This window comes from Nothoprocta perdicaria, unplaced genomic scaffold, assembly GCF_003342845.1.
Source record: "Nothoprocta perdicaria isolate Ctin4 unplaced genomic scaffold, notPer1 scaffold_63, whole genome shotgun sequence".
NCBI classification, from domain to species: domain Eukaryota; kingdom Metazoa; phylum Chordata; class Aves; order Tinamiformes; family Tinamidae; genus Nothoprocta; species Nothoprocta perdicaria.
In genome coordinates, this window is record NW_020455899.1 from 1,040,051 (window position 1) to 1,054,535 (window position 14,485).

Sequence of the window (14,485 nt, forward strand, 5' to 3'; positions counted from 1 at the left end):
CAGGTGGTGTTCCCTTGCATGTCTTTGACCCTGCAACAACCTGACAAGAATRAATGCATATCCTGCTGCAGACAGTGGAAACTTAAAGAGCTATGTTCTTCAAATCTCCTTTTCTTGAAAAGAAGGCAGGAGTTCTTCAAAAAGAGGCCCTTAAAAAGTTAAGCACTCTCTAAATGAGTAAAAAGAATTTTAATATTTTAAAAGCAGAAGATGAATTTTCATTTAAAATCAAATGCAGTAATGTCTCTTTAGGAGGAGCATGTACTAATATTTTAAGTTTTGCCAAAAAAAAGACCATAATTTTAATGACTTCTTTTTTTCAGTTTATTTATTTACTATTTTTTTATTTACTGCATTCCTTTAGGTTTGTACTCTCATTGTGGAAAACTGTGAGGAAATAGTGGTTTTGAATTCTTTTTCTCCAGAAAAGAAAAAGAAAATGCATACTTTGCCCAATGACCTTGCATATTCCTGCAAATTGCAGTGAGAGTCACACAGTCCCAAAGCCGATGTCTCCTCCATGGTCCCTGGGATGTGTCATGTGCCACACTTGATCACACTTGATCAACCACTACCTGAGCATTGAGCCTTAAACAGAGTGGGGAAGGGAAGGGGAAGGGGAGGGGGAGGGAAGGGAAAGCAGGGGAAGGGGAGGAGGAGAGGAGGAAGAGGTAGAGGAAGAGGGAGAGGAAGAGAGAGAAGGCTTCATAGAGGGAGAAGTATAGGGAGAATCCACAGGGATTTTCAAAGTGTGTAAGGATCAACACATGCTTCTGAAAGCACAGTGTTGTCCACAAAAGATTAAGAARAAATTTCTGGAACCTGGGTGGTGGAATCTGGTGGAATGCAAATGGCATGCAAATCTCCATTTCTCTCGAGGCTCCTATGCACCTGGGGCAAATTCTGTAGTGAATAATAGCAGTGAATCCCTCTTTTATTGCTTTAGCCACTCTGCAGTTCACGCTGCCGCCCAGCCAGGACTTCAGGAGAAGCACTGGTAGAGTCAGGAGACGTCACTTTATATGTGGGCTGGGGCTGTAGCTGGCATCACAGAGAGGCTGGCCTCTCACACTCTTGTGGAGAAAAGCACCTGCATTCAATATCCAGATTTTATTGAGTGCTGAGGGTATAACAAACTCCTGGAAGTTACTGAAAAAGTTTAGTCCCTAATATTGTTTGGAAGAGAAAAAAAACACAGCAGTTAATATCAGAGGAGCATTGTGCCAGCAGGGCTAGACGATCAGCCCTTCTTCATGCATGAGTCAGCCTCAGGGAAATAGGAACAGTACTGGAAAGCAGCATGGCAGGCACTTAGTGCAAGGAAGACAGTAGGGCAGCAGGAAGTGAAAAAAGTGTAACAGCTAATGAAATTGGAGAGGAGATTTATTTCTTCAGAATTGCCCAACCCTCAGTTTGGCAAGAGCAGCAAGGAGAACGCTTGGACAGATTCAGAGAGGCTTTAGAGGGATCTTTAATGACCACACGTGGTGAAGAGCATGATTTTAGTGACTCACCMGAAACAGAGCATCTTCTGCAGCACTGTGTACCCTGCACACCATGCCAGGGTGCTGAATCAGGGCTGACTCACACGGAAAAGAGACACCTTCTGAGTCACCACCACCAAATATTTTCCTTCAAGGCTTCCCAAAGCTACGTGGGACATATTCCCCTGGGAAACCCAATATCACAATCTCGACCTGCATGCTCTTCTGCTCAAGTGGGAGGGCTATTCCCTCAAGTAACCTTACTTAATAAAATAGTCTTTCTGTGCATGTGACCAAAACACCACATATGAACCGCATATGTTTTGTTGATGAATTATCTACGGTATCTTATCATAGGATTGTGTTAYAGTCAGCCAAATATTTAGAAAGAAAAGAGGTTTTCTACAGAAAATGAAGAGTTATACTAGCCCTGCATGGCAGTGAGAATATTGCTATCTTCCTGGGGTTTACTTGTGCAAAGGCTCATTTATAAGAATGTTTCAGTAACATTAAAATGTTTTTTAAAAGTTCTGCTAGATGTAACAGTTATTTCCTGTGTATGCTTATAACCAGTCTTATCTGGTCAAACTGAAAGGAGAGTTCTTATCTCTCAATATAGTACTCCTTACAATTTGTTCATAAATTTAACTAGTTAATTTGCAAAGTATAGTACATACAGGCAATTTTGGAGTGTAAGTGTTTGTGTACATACAGACACATACAGTCATATATACACAAACCAAAATAGAATCTAGCAACAYGTGTCACAGCACACTGTCACTTGAAATAATTGTTTGGTCTACAGTAAAAAGCATTTGCATTAAAGGAGGCTAAATATATAAGCAAGACATATAAAGTATATATATAAGTAGAAGGTTTAAATGGAAAGAAAATAATATTATCTGAGCATAATTTGAAGGAACTCAGACCATTTATTCAGTTGCACCAAAGGTGCATCAGTAGTATATACAATTATATTTAGGAGATACTAATTCACAAAACATAATAACAACTTATTAGCACATAGGTAGTTTAGTTTTGAATAACTTTGTAGGCTATATGAKTAAGGAGACCAGTGGAAAACAACTTCTTAATTCAGAGATAACAGAAAATATATTAATCAATAAGAAAGAAAAAATYATCCAACCAACTAATGCAATCCATACAATTACGAAAGATAAGCTTCAACTATCAAGCCTTCAACACAAGGCTTCGACTCTCATCCTCTAACATACACAAAGTTTACTGTGTTTGTTCACTAGCAAATTGACAATTCTTGGCCCAAGGCCAATTTGTAACTTCTTGTTTTCTTTTTTTTTTTTTTTTTTGTTTTGTTTTGTTTTTTAATGATTAGTGCAAAGAACATTTTAATAAATGCAAGCAGAACTTGAGAGGTAGGAGCTGTAACTCTTGATGCTGTTCATGCTGCAGAGCAGAAGGTAGTCAAATAACCAGACAAACTTCTTCATGAAATTGCATGATAACACATGGGCAAGTCATGTCCCAAGTTGTGGGACAAGAGCTGCATGTTCTGCTCTGAGGGTTGACTAGGAACGTGACACTCAGTGTGGTGTCACCAACTCTACCCTGCCACAGAAGCACCATGAAGGTTGACATAGGCGCCCAGTTGCTGTGTTGAGCTTCTGGGGTATAGTGGATTGGACTGGGAGCTCAGTATCTGCAAGGCGAGTCACAGGCAGAAGAAGTGCATTGGTTGGAAATCACTGGCACAGACTGCATGGAAGAGCGGTAGCTGCATTCAGGACTGGGGGAAAGCAATGGAAAAACACCATGACACAGAGGTTTGCAAACATTAGGCTGCTAGCAGACATCAGCAGTCCACAGCTCAGCAGCCCTCACGGACCACTGCCACTTTCCTGGGCTATTTCCAAGTGAAACCAAGCACCATGGAAGCGTAGGAAGTAGAGGCAATGAGTCATTTGCAGTGGGAGGTTCATTTCCCTGTGAATCAGTGCTGGAGATGTAAGACGTCTGGGTCAGAACTACCCATGGAGGAGATGTTAAACCATTTGTGTTCAATTAGGAATCGTGTGCCTTTGTTCAGCCTGGAGCTCTGGCTCAGCTCCAGAACAAGCCATCTTCACACCTATAACCTGCCTAAAGCATTGATGTATTCTCTCTCTCATTTCTCTGTCCTGAAGCACTGCCGGTGCTGGGATTCTAGCCACAGATGTAAATGCAAGGGTGTAGTCTTGATTTATGCCAGTAATATATACCCTTGCTCTAAGCTGCACTAAAACAATTACAACAAAGAGAAATTGAAAGGAGGCCCAAAGTAGAAGAGGTGCTCTCTATTCTTTCACAGCTATTATCAGGAGACAAAGTTTCTTTATTTTGTTGCTCTTGTTGCTTTGTTTGTGGGTGGTTTTTTTTTTTTTTTTTCTGTTTCTTTTTCCAAACATTACTGAATGAGAAAAAGTACCTTGAAATCAGTGCATCTCCAACCTGACAGGGATACAGAGAAATAAAGGAATCCTATAATTATGGCACAGGCCCTGTTTCTGGAACTCATCCCAGTTCTGCCACAGAAAATACAATGGCTTTCAGCAGGTTACTTAACTGGGATTCCTTTGGAGCCCTGAAGCAATAAAACACAGAAGGTGGAAGAGTAGAAAAGTCTWAAGAGATTTTTAATGAAATATAAAGAAAGCAGTAGACAACAAGTGCTTCTACCTTTCTTCATTATTGCAGTATGACATTTTCCTTGGATCAGGATAAACAGACATATTTAACATTGACCTGTTTATGCTATTKGAGATGGTGCATGTGAAACAGAGAAGGGATGTATGTCTCCTAATTTTTTCCATYCAAGCCAGGTGGTGAAACCTTTTCCAAGTATCTGCCCTGTGGAATTCATATCCTGGACTAGGTCTGCTTTTCAATCCAGCTCAACAAGGCAATGACAGTGTGAAAGTGTTGTGGTCAAACTCCTATTAACACTGAGCTCTTTGGGTGCACAGTGTCTTAGGTGAGTATGTGCTCCTCTGTTTAKGTTGATAGGCCAGAAGCCTAAACAACTTGGGGCAGAAGAGATGAAAAACTAGGGATCACAGGCAGATCAGAATATAAAGTCTGAGTACAGCTTCCTGCTGATTTAAAAAGAAATTGCCAAGTAAAATCAGAAATAGCTTCCTCTTCCTTTTACAAATTCAAACTTGCACACATTCAAACTCAGAAGAGGGTTTTATTATTTTTTATATTTATATTATTCTATAGGTATTTTGTAGACTTCTGGAACAGTAGCTAAGAAGGCTAATCTCTGCTCATCTGGAGGAGAATCAAGCATAACTTTGCAGCTATCTTAAACATAAAACTAGACTATACACTATATACATTTAGTGTTTGATGTTTTGTAAGTAGACAGAACAATGTGTTCTGTTTATTTGGTTCCTCCGATATATTTGTGAAAAGCAGTGGTCTGCCAGTGCCTTTTGTATAGWTTGTACTGATTTACGGAAAAGATAGTTCTGTGTTCTCAACACAGAACTTAGATTTGGGTATAAACTTAATAGGACTGTCACAGATTGTCTGAAGGAGAAACTATAGCTCTAGCACTTCCATAGTTCATGAAACACTGAGATACATTTTTCCTCTCCCATCCCACTGTCTTTGGACTCTCATCTGTGATTAGTAAGGGCAAATGGTTGAAACCCAATGGTGACTCCAAATAACAAGAATAGGACAACTAAAATTTTACACTGCTTGCTGTTGTCATACAGAATATTTCTGGATCCTACTCTCCCCTAGAGACATATCTCAATCRTATCATAAAGTAGATGTCAACTTGCATTATTTTTATTTCTTTCCAAAGGAGAGAGGAGCTTAATAATAAAATACATGCTTTTCCAAGACAACASTACTTGAGAAATAATAGTTCAGTGTCCATTCAATAACCATGATAGTCTAAAATCCATCATTAGTTCCCAGATACCAAAACTTCACTTTATTTCAGTTCTACAATCTACTCCACCCTAAACTGTAYGATGGTCTAATGGTGATGTTTTACAGCCATAAGGCATAGCTTTAAATATCCAGCATAGTAGATACATTGCACAGGATGTTTTTTATTGTCATATAATAATCGTACAACCTGTCATAGAAAAGAAGCCAATATTAAAATATCACAGAAAACAGAAACAAACAAACAAACAAACAAACAAACAAAAAAGGAACCACCAAAGACACTATTCATATGACAAATCACTTTTATAATAAGGTTACTATCAAATTAATTTTCTAGTGATACTTGCAAGTGGACTAGACTACTAGAGGAAAATGTTCTTCCACTTAGCAGTCTAGGATGACTTGGACAGTAGCCAGTTCAAGTCTGACTGGCTAGTCAGTCAAGTCAAGTCAGCCAGTCAAGACTGACTATATCCAGTCTACAACCAAGCCACAGTCCTCCTAACCTGAGAGGAACAGACACTCATGCAGCAGTTGTTAAAACATGAGAGCAGGTCATACAGAGCTTACACCTTCCAAAAGACCTGCTCTCATTACTGTGATTAAACCTGCGTATATCCTCCAAGGGGAGCCAAATTATGCTTAGGGAAGAAATAAAGTTCTTCCTGGAATGCACTGGTATAAATATTCAAAAAAAAAAAAAAAAAAAAAAAAAAAAAAAAGAAAGAAGAGTGATCAATTTTCCCTTTGGATCACCTTAGACACTCAAGAGCTCATGCCACTAGCTAAAATTCCCTCCTTCCAATAATCTTTATCAAGCTTTCAAGCTTCATCTTACAAGCATTTGGATTCCTTGCCCTGTTTTGAAGATCTTTCCAGAACTTCACTATTTGGGTGGCTGAAAAATTTCTCTTGAATAGCAGTCTAAAATTATTCATGACCAATTTACATCTATTTGATGTGGTGCCATATTATTTTTAATTGTTTTCCCCCTCATCTGATGTGTAGCCAACTTGAACATATTTTTATATATATATAGACATACATACACACATATATATAAAAAGTTATCATATCACCTTTATTTATCTAGATGAAAAAGCCACACTTTCTAATTWGTGGTCAAACAGATACTTTATTTCTATCATAATTTTACCAGCCTTACATAACATGTGCATAACATGTGCAACATAACATCGATTTAATCTCATGTTTTATCTTAAAGACATAAGACCACTAATCTGCAAGATCCAAGACCTTACCAATGCCTTATATATAGATGTTAATTATCCACTTCTATACTAATTTTTTACTCAGTTTATCCTAGCTGGAGTCACATTCAAGTCACTTCTTTGATTATATTACTTGATTGGAGCAGGCCTGTTACTGTACACACAGGTCTCTTTCCTCCTTTCAAATTCAAAGAAAAGACTTTCATATAACAGAGAATCCAATTATAGTTGCATACAGTCACAACTCACCTCTCAAGATGAAAGAATTGTCCATTACAAGGAAAATTGATAATTCTTACCACTTTAGACTTTTGCCATACGTTTTATGGGAAAAAAAAATAAATTAAAGCAAAAAAAAAAAATTAAAAATAGACTTGCAAAGTGTTTGCCTGTTTTAACAGTAGAAATAGAAGGAAAAACCTGGTAAAAKACAGATTTTTCTGAAAACTTATCTGTGATTTAAATTTTGAGGAAACTAATTTTGATTCTGATTGTCTCTTGCATGAATTGTATCCCAGATAAGACACCCTGCATAAGGTGTTAGTCATCGCAGAAAGCAGCAAAGTTTTTTCATCAAGATTTGAAAATGACCAGTCAAAGATTTCATCCAAAATCCCTCTCTTTTAAGAATGTTCTGTGCAGCCTGAAGGCAGGCTTCATAATTTTAAGTTCCCTAAAATAAGAATAGGTATGTTCACATGGACAATGGAGAAAAGACATTTGATAATTGATGAAATGTTATCAATTTATTTTGGATTGACATCATCTTACCGCCTCCGTTCTCCTCAACTGAATCATATGCTAAATCTCTCTTTCATTAAAATTCAGCTCTACTTGTTTTGATTGAAGCTTAAGAGGTTTTGTGATTTTTTGGAGGGGAACAAATTACTGGCACTCAGTCCTTTTYGATCATCTTTTCATTCCCAGGAATTTCACTGGTTCTCAGAGGCAAYTGAACAGAGAAATAAGTTTACTAGATTAAGTAAGATATCTCTGAAGGTGAGGAATAGCTGTGACCTGAGAAAGATTTATATCTTTCTAAAGAGAAATATTTTTAAGCAAAACTTTGCATAGAAAAACATCGTATATGAGCTCTAGAATACATTCTTCAATACCTAGCTAAGATGTAAGTTATCTTTATACTTCAGAGGCACAAGGGGAGGTGCACAAGGAAGTTTCGAGCTCTCTTCTTTCTGTACCCTATATAGAGACAATCTGGGATCAGCACCAACAAGTGAAAGACATTTTTCCATGCTGAGTTTCGTATTGCCACATAAGACTGCCCACAGTGCCTGACTTAATGGAGTGGAGTTGTACATATGCATTCCAATGTACATATGCAAGACATAGACATGACAGCCTATGAATGCCCCAAAGACACCACCCTGCTCCTTACCTGACTCAGAAGCACACTGAAGATCTCAGCAGTACATAAAGTAAGCAGAGACATGATGGTTAAGTGAAAACACTATACAATTATTTAGGGATTAATTACTCAAGCTAGATTTTAAGCAGTATTAGATCCACTATATCTATTTAGTTTCATTATATTTATCTATTTGGTACCATTTCCAACAACCTTGACACACCGGCAAAGCAGCTTTTACAAAAAGGAGTCTTCCTCCCTAAGAAGGGAAGGGCAAGAGGCTTCTTGGCTCCTGTAGTATTTCACCCTCCCTTAAGATCTGCTATTCTTTGGCTTTTGCTTGTCATTCTTGATAACATAATAGGCAGTTCGACATAAGAAGCAGAGGTTCACACCAGTTTGTGTCTTTCCAGTTTAAGTTGTTACACAAAATACTTTTTTATAAAATGCCTCCAAGGGCCGGCATGTTCTCCAGCCCAAAATTTGCTCAAGGGAGTTATTAGAATGAAGACCTATGACCCTCTTAGGTGAAGATAAAAAGGAAGTTCTGCAGAGGTTCTTCCCTTCAGGCAGCATTTTGACTCTCTTCTGAAAGTTCTGTAGAGGTGTTCTTGTTGGCTGATACATTGCCTGGCTGGTAGGAGGTGACTGAATAAATAATATTCTTCTCTCCTGGAAACTACAGCAAAGTTGACAAAGGCAATACAGCAAATACAGTGAAACATGGAGGAAGGGTAATTTATTTAATCAAAGTCGGTCCTTCCSTCTAGGAACTATTCTGTCTGCAATTAGCAAAGGAAAAAAAAGTGTGTGCCACAATGTTAGGTAGCAAGAGAGTTAYGGCAATAACTCATTCTCAAATACTGATTAAAAAATGAACAGGTCAACAAGATGCTAATGCAGGAAGGCTTGAGCACCTGACCATACACAAGACAAAAGAGCCTCTGTCCTCAGTGGAACAAAACTATAAATTAGTAATGCACGCATTTTTTAATAAGTCATTTTCAGAAAGATGTTTGGCATCACAAATCTTTGGCAGATACTGAATATTGCAGCTACTGTGCTGTAGATGCTTCTTATCCAGAATTTGCACTATTCTGTCTTTCTGTTTTGTCAGTTTTTAGCTATCCTCAGCATTGTAATCTTTCTTTCTAGAAACTTTGTGGAGCCAGCTACTACATTCCATCTTTTGCAATTTCTAAATACTTTAATGGGTTTATTTGATCAATAATTTCTGAAATAAGTCCTTCTGAAACTCTGTGACAGAATGACAATTTTGAATAAGAGATGCATAATTAGAGCCTCACTTAATTAGAAGTTAGTTTCTCCGGATGTGCATCTATTCTGCATTCTTTGTCAATGATCTTCCAATTCAACAATTGTGATCCAAAAGGTGAGAGAGAAAGCAATTTCTTAAGCAGGAAAAAACAGTAAACTCTTCTTTTCCATGAAAACCTCACTTTCTGACTGGCAAAGTAACTTTAGAGCAGCTCTTCTTCACCCTGGTTATACCAGTCAAAGTCAAGACCAGTCAAGTCTATGCTTTTTCTTTCTTTCACACAAAAAAAAGCAATGATAACATAACAAAATGCAGCTTTCATACCGTGATGCTGTTAAATTACTTGTACCTCATTGTTGCACAATAACTGCCATTGTACTGGTGCTCATTGGTGAACAGAGAGAGAACAAAGCACACACGGACCGGGTCACTTACTTCAAACCATAAAAAATTCTGAATTGAAACAAGGCTACTCCTTTTCACCGTCTCTCCCAAGTACTCGCTGCTCTCCAGTTCACCTGGAATTAGCTTCAGTAGAGTGGCAAGCCTAAGAAAATAAACAATGCATTTGCATAGCTCTGGATGAATAGTTAACACCCACAGCGACTGGGACAATCAGATTGAAATCCAAACTTGCATAATTCTCTTGAAACCAACAACAATCTGCCCCTGCTCACAGTGTCCCTCACTGTTTCCATCTGTTTCACTGTGAGTGTTAATAAGTGGAGACAACAATTGTCTTTCCAGAGACTCCAGGCCAAAATCAAGAGTCAAACAGGATCTGCTTGATGGAGTCAGGGCCAGTTTCTGCACGATGTACTCCTCGCTCCAACTGAACAGAAAGTAAGAAAGTCTCTGCAGAACTGGTTTGTTTCCCCCTTAAGCTATTGTAATATCTGAACATCAGAGAAAATGTGTCCTGGCAAAGGGTTTGTTTGATCTCACTTTTGGAATTAGGCTGAGGGACAASAGCAGCATATCAGAGCTGTGCAGCTAGCGAAAAGTTCTATCAGTTAACTTGGTGAGTTGGTACTTTACTACTGGGCCTTAAAAACAAAAGACAGGACAGATTTAGTTACAGTGCAAGATTTTCTATGCCATTCCATGAAGAGAGCATAAGTCTCTTCCAACTGAAGTATTCTGTGTGTCCTTAAAAGGTCAGGATACTGATTTAAGTATTTTTTTTCCTCATGTACAATCCTAGGAATGAATGGACATTAATGCCATTATTTCCTTGCAAGTCCCCGCAAGCTGTGGGTACAGTAACATCTGAATGCTCTAACAGCCTCCTCTGTTAGCTTGTGACCACAGAAAGAATTTGGTATTTTTCCATTACTATCTCACAATCTTTATTATTTCCTCTTTTAGACTTTGTTCTAATTTAAAAGTTGTAGTACTCAAGATCACTGCATATTGTCGAGAGGTTCTATTTATACTATCTGTCAGTATCTAAATGTGAGTTTTGTTATTATTGTTGCACAACACTTCTATTACTGTACCTGACATGACCATATCTTTGTTAAAAGAGAATGTTGCAACCCCTTTTCAGCTCCAGTTTAAGAGGATCAAGGCACTCCTCTGGTAGAGCTGAGTTGCCTATACATAGTTGGCTATCTGCCTAAGACCAGTTTTAGGTTCTTTGTTCCAGATTTCTTTTTTTTTAATGTTGCTTTCTTTTCTGTCAAAAGTGGTTTCAAGTACTTGGATTTGCATTCTTGCATTCAAATTTTTCTGCCTCTTAGTGTTCTAGTTATCTTTGCTGAACTCTCCCTCTTACTTTCTACCTGCCTTTGCTAAATATGGGCAAGAGAAATTATCTCTCCCATCATTTTCATCTGGCAATTTAGAAGCCAGTTCTAAGCACTACAAGTCCTGAAGTTGCAGGTGAGAGCTGGTTCACACAACCTGACCATTTGCTCCAGTACCTGCTCTCAAACAGTGGCTGGCAGCTGGTTCTTGGGAGAAAAGTAAAAGTATGAGCAGCAAAACAAGTAAATATAGATAGTCAGATCACAAGGAAAATATCCGATTAATTTCTGTAAGTTAAATATTCCCTACTTATGAGGATGAATAGTCTTGCAAAAAGTTAGGATTTTTTTTTCTTCTTTGGCCTATTTTAAAATACCAATTGTGCATTTGTGTATATTCTTTTTATTCRTATATTTCTTTTCTTAAGAGTATACTTAAAGATCTTATCCCCAATTATTATTAGCAATACAGAGATTAAGTATTTGCAGCAGTGATTTAGTTCCCTTTCAACTTTAACAACTGCTTCCATACCCCAAGCAAAATAAAATGCTGGTGGGCTTTATGTAGTATCTTTGATCTTTTCATCCTTCAAATTTGCACCATGTTTTTCATATATTTCCAAACAAATATATAGTTTTTGTTTTYGTTTTGAATAGAACAGGTAATAGCCAATTATTTTTAATTGCTAATAAGCCATCTGTCACTTCTCATTTTATGTATTTTTAAATTAAAATTCCTGAGTAGCAACTTAAAAATTCTTTAAAATAAATACTCTTCATTTTTTCAAAGTATCACATTTCAGAAGACCCTTTTCTATCCTGCTGCTTGTTTGGCTTTGTTTTTATTTTAATAAAAAAGGACTGCTCCTGGAAAAAACACATTTGTTTATCACATAACTTCTATTACTGTGTTGGTAAGTGTTTTCTGTTAAGCAATGTAGAAATATTTAGAAAGAAAGAATATTCCTTCAAATTTCAATGCAATTAAAAGCATTATTCCAATTGTTTCTAGCAAGAAGAAGGCACATATAAAATATTTTTGAGTTGTTCAGCTTTTTCATAAAAGAATCTGTATAACTCGAGTTTTTCAGATGAGTRAGGAAAGATCATATAATTTAATAAGTCTACAAATCATTCAGTGAARTCACAGTACTCCCACAGAAATACTTGTCTCTCCCAAATCTATTGGCCAGTGGGGCCACACAGTTGAAGAATTCCCATCTGAATGTCAATGAACAGGGAAAGAGGAAGSTCACAACCACTAAGCAGAATATAAATGATAGTTTTCTCTTCTCATGTAATTTCAAACGTTAAAGTACAATGCTTCATGCAGAATAAAATAAGCATTTTTTTTTTTACCTTCATGCAAAATAAAATAATCATCCTTCGCCAGTTAAGGGTCTCTGTGCCTGTGTTGGGGATAGAGATTTTTCATTTATCTGTTATGACTTTTCCTGCCCAAAGAAACATTTAAATTTCCATCTAATTTACAGAAAAAATTTGAAATCTTTAAAATGAAGCTGGACCCTCACATCTTGCGAACAAAGGCTCTTGAATCAATGTTATTTTTCTCCTTCAATATAAGCCACGCTTCCAATGAAGCTCTTATTTCAAAATGCTTCCACTTTTTGTTTGTAAACATCCCCAATTAAACCTAAATTGTAAACATCCCCAATTAAACCTAAATTTAATACTCTTTTCCCTTCTTTCATTATCTATAGGCAGATCTAATCCACACAGGAACATAAGAATGAGGCTTTGTTTTTCTGTCATGCAGCTTACAATCTCTAGTGCAGAAGAATACTGAATTGTAGAATTAAGGAACTTACAATATCCTTTCTTTCTCTACCAAATATCAACTAATAAATTTATTCCTCTCCATCGGCTTTTATTTTTCTCAAATTTTTAATATAGGTGGATTGGAATTGAGACATATTCTTATCTCTTTCATGGCAACAGAGATTTTAAACTCAGAAACCTTTGCATTAACAGAAATATTCTTTATCTATGCCACCTTTCTTCAGAGATAATTTAAAACCATCAAACAGCAACCCTGATAAATCAAACTACTCATGTTGGTTGGAGTCAAAGCCTATGTGTTCATCTCCATTAATAAAAAGATCAATGGATGATAATAGAATTAATCCCTTTTAAATTATTATTCTACTGTGTTTCCGTACTTATTTTTATTAGCCTTTTTTWAATTGGCTTATACATAGTCTTTCTTTCTTAAATAGTGTATGAGTTACGCTATATTAAGATTCTACAACTGTCTCTAAATAKGAGACTAAAGGGAACAGAGTGATACCTGTTGGTACTGACTAAAAAGAGTGTTTGTTACTTGCAAATAATTATTTTCATTAGACATGGTTTTCTTCATAATTCAGACTCAAGACATTTATTCAAATTATTATATGAAGAATGAAAACAAAGAGCTCATTCTTATTTTTGTACAAATGAAAGAGGGGAGAGACTAATTCTACGTATATAGATATACTTATTTCTGGTTCAAGAGAAAAAATAATTCTAAATAGTTTTGACATCAAAGTGCTAGGACTCACTGACATGCAGATCTTAATTACACAGTGTAAACTAGTCAGAGAAGAGTGCTTCTTCAATTAACAGCCAATCTAATGAAAAGGAAGATAAATATTCAAGATATATACACTTCCCAGAGCTTATTGTGGTTCTCACCACAATATGTTTTTTTTAAGAGATCACTTACATTGGAAATTTCTCAAAGTTTCAATTTAGGCATAAATGTCTATGAAAAATTGTTGATCATACCAGCCCAAAAGCTTGCAAAAGTCATTCACAAGGGTAAAATGTTTTTGAGATTAAAAAAAAGAAAGAGATGTAAAATGATGCAAAATTTAAATTAAAATAAAAAATGTAATAAAATAAAAGTGTAATAGGTCAATATTATAGAACACTATTGACATTTGTTTACATAATTGAGTAATTAAAAGGAAAAAAACAGAACCTTCAAATGTAACTGGAACTTTGATTGTTAAAATAACCCTGTAGCCATACTCTCTTTCACAGTCAAGTGTCTTCAGTAAAAATAAGAAATTCTGTGATTAAAAAAAAAAAAAAAAGAATTCACAGCTGCACTGAGTAGAAGGTTCCCAAAATAAGTTCATTGTCTATTTTTGTAGCTTTAACGTGTTCCCAAGCACTTTCAAGAAATCACTCAACTTGTTCAACAAGCAGACTTTGCCAGATGCTAAAGGCTTAAGTGATTGCTGTGGAGAGAGAAGAGGAAGCTGCCTTTTCTGTCAAGATAAAGATGGATACTTGTCTGAATATCTTGGCTTCAAATTATATTGGGTATTCATCAACCCAGAGCACATTTGATCACATCTGCAATGAAAGATTGAACTTGACTTTCCAAGTGTTCTCATTAGTATTTTATTTTATATATTTTATTTTCCTTCCTTCCTTCCCTCCTT